This window comes from Octopus sinensis, linkage group LG2, assembly GCF_006345805.1.
Source record: "Octopus sinensis linkage group LG2, ASM634580v1, whole genome shotgun sequence".
Taxonomy (NCBI): domain Eukaryota; kingdom Metazoa; phylum Mollusca; class Cephalopoda; order Octopoda; family Octopodidae; genus Octopus; species Octopus sinensis.
This window is the reverse complement of record NC_042998.1, coordinates 39,679,356-39,682,041: the sequence shown is the minus strand read 5'-3', so window position 1 is coordinate 39,682,041 and position 2,686 is coordinate 39,679,356. Positions and strand designations below refer to the sequence as shown.

The 2,686-nt window shown below is 42.9% G+C and overlaps 1 protein-coding gene across 1 annotated transcript in view; it reads left to right on the top strand.

The window, feature by feature from the left end:
- Positions 1 to 2,686, top strand: part of LOC115231813 (Fanconi anemia group I protein) — a 93,649-nt gene that overhangs the window by 36,391 nt on the left and 54,572 nt on the right. The window lies entirely within an intron of this gene.

Below are 2,686 nucleotides of genomic sequence, written 5' to 3'. Positions count from 1 at the left end.
GGCTTTGGTCTCTGGATCATAGTGATGGACCCAGGTTTCATCCTGTGTAATCAGTCTTTTGAAAAAGTTTGACTCGTCTTCTTGGCACATCTTCAAATTCATCCTCGAGCACTCGACACGTTCTTGCTTCTGGAAAGGTGTGAGCAACCTGGGAATCCATCTGGCAGACACCTTTTGCAGATGCAAATAGTCATGAATGATAGTTTCCACAGACCTGGTACTAATCTTGACCTAATGGAATATTTGGCGAATAGTTATGCGTCGATCTTCTAAAATGGCAGCCTCAACTTGACGGACAGATTCCTCATCAATGGCAGAAGTGGGGCGACCAGATCTGGGAGCTGTTTCCACAGAGTTCCGACCATGTTTGAATTCACGATGCCAGCATTTTACAAGGTCATATGATGGGGCATCATCACCATAAGTTACTTTCATTTCAGCAAAAGTCTCTCGTGGTGTGCGTCCTTTCAAATACAAAAACCGGATCACTGTTCGACACTCAACAGGCTCCATTTCACACTTGACTCAGTTCAAACACCTGTAAATCAGAAACCACAATTAGTTCAGAGCTGTAATTTGCCACTTAATCTATAGAGATATGAATAATTGCACATGCAAAATTTCAGCTAGATCAAAAACTGCAAGTGGGCCAGAGGCATTACTTATTGAACGCCCCTCGTAGACAATTGAAGCCTGGTGCAGTGCTATGGCTTGTCAGCTCCTGTCAAACCATCCAACCCATGCCAGCATGGAAAGCAGATGATGATGGCATGGGTTGGATGAATAACAGGATCTTATGAGTTAGGTGATTGCATCATGGCTGGATGCCCTTACCAATACCAGCCACTTTACAGATTGTACTGGGAGCTGATTCCATGGCAAAATCTTGCCTTGACATTTGTGAGATTAAGGGCTTAAAGTGACTCCTGTAACTAAAGGAGAATAAGAGAGAGACTATCCAATGATTCTAGGAAGGGTTAAGGGAGGATAAGATGAAAAGTATGAATTTGTAGTTGCAATAGAGTGATGGGGATAAGGTAACAGCAGGTAGTGAGGTAGGGACTACCTGGTGAGGGAAGAAGCATGGCAGGGAACAGAGGAAAGGAGTTAGTGATAAGTTATTGAGGAAAACAGAGTGAGTTAGAGGCCTAAAAGCTATTTTTCAGTATAAAAGTGATTAAGGATGGAAGGTGTGCAAGAAGAGAGCAATAGATTAGGAGTCATTAAAGGGAACTGATGGAGGGGAGGGGGAGGGACACAGAGAAAATGTGGGAGAAGAAGTGTGCGTGTATGCAATGAGAGGAAAAGATGTGGAGGGCAGCGTAGAGGTTCGAGTAGGGCAGTGTGTGGCTAAATGTGGAGGCAGTGGAGAAAAACAACAAGTAGGTAGGTGGAGGGCATCATAGATGTGTAAGGGCTGGTAATAAAATAAAAGGTATTGAGTGGTAATAGAATAACCCAGGAGAGAAGAGAGTGTGTGAGTGATGAACAGACGGGAGTCATTGTGGAGGAGAGTGCCAGGTGGTGTAGTTGAGAGCAAAGATACATCATCAACATGTTTTATTGTTTGTCTTCCATGGAGTAGATGCTTTGACTAGATTCAAGGACTGCATCATACTCCAATGTCTTCTTAGGCATGAGTTCTTATGGGCTGGATGCCCTTCCTAGTGCCAACCACTCTTCAGAGTGGACTGGTGCTTTTACATAACACCTGCACTAACGAAGTTATCGTGCAATTTGCAAGGCTATGCAACAGTAGAAAGGAAGGGATAGTTTTATGTTAGATGAAGAAAGATTAGCATGTGAAGGAAGGGGCCAGAACAGAACCTGTTTCTTACTGTTGAAGAAATACATGGCTACCTCACATTATACAACAGTTGATGAGAGAAATCAGTGTGGAGCAAGAAAGAGAGATAAGGTTGGTGGCGACAAGGTGTCAGGGTGGCCCTGGCACAGGTGCCATTTGCTTGACTCCAGCATCAGCCATGACTGCATTTTCACTTGGCATGATGAGTCTTCTCTAGCACAGCATGTCGCCAAAGGTCTGTCAGTAGTCATTGCCTCTGTGAGACCCAAAGTTCAAAGATCATGCTTCACTACATTGTTCCATGTCTTCCTGGGTCTACCTCTACCACAGGTTCCCCCCACAGTTAAAGATCAGCACTTCTTTACACAGCTATCCTCATCCATGCACGTCACATGACCATTCTAGCACAGTTGTCTCTCTTGCACACCATATCTGATGCCTCTTTTGCCCAACATTTCTTTCAAGGTTGTAGTAGTTAATGCTAGCTGTTGTATTTAAAGGTGTATAGATGCTATAGGCATGTGTATACCTTTGAAGTAAACAAAGGAATGACTTCGCTTCATCATTACAAATAATTTATTGACTGGATTTAAATTGTGTTGTTAATATACATACATACCACTACATATAAATGTTTACAACTGCTACGAGTTGTTAGATAAATAAAAAGGGTCACATTTGTAGAGGTGACGTGTTAGAACTGAATTTGTTTTGTTAAGTGTCTGTGTGTACGTTTGTTCATCTCGGGAAGTAGACTAGGAGTCTTTCGGTTGTCGCATCCAATAACCTTCCTCTCTTGCGAGTCAAGACTCTCTGTCGCACTGTGGGAAATCTATGTTTTCTCTCTGCTAAAATCCTGGTATTTATAAGAACTGAGAC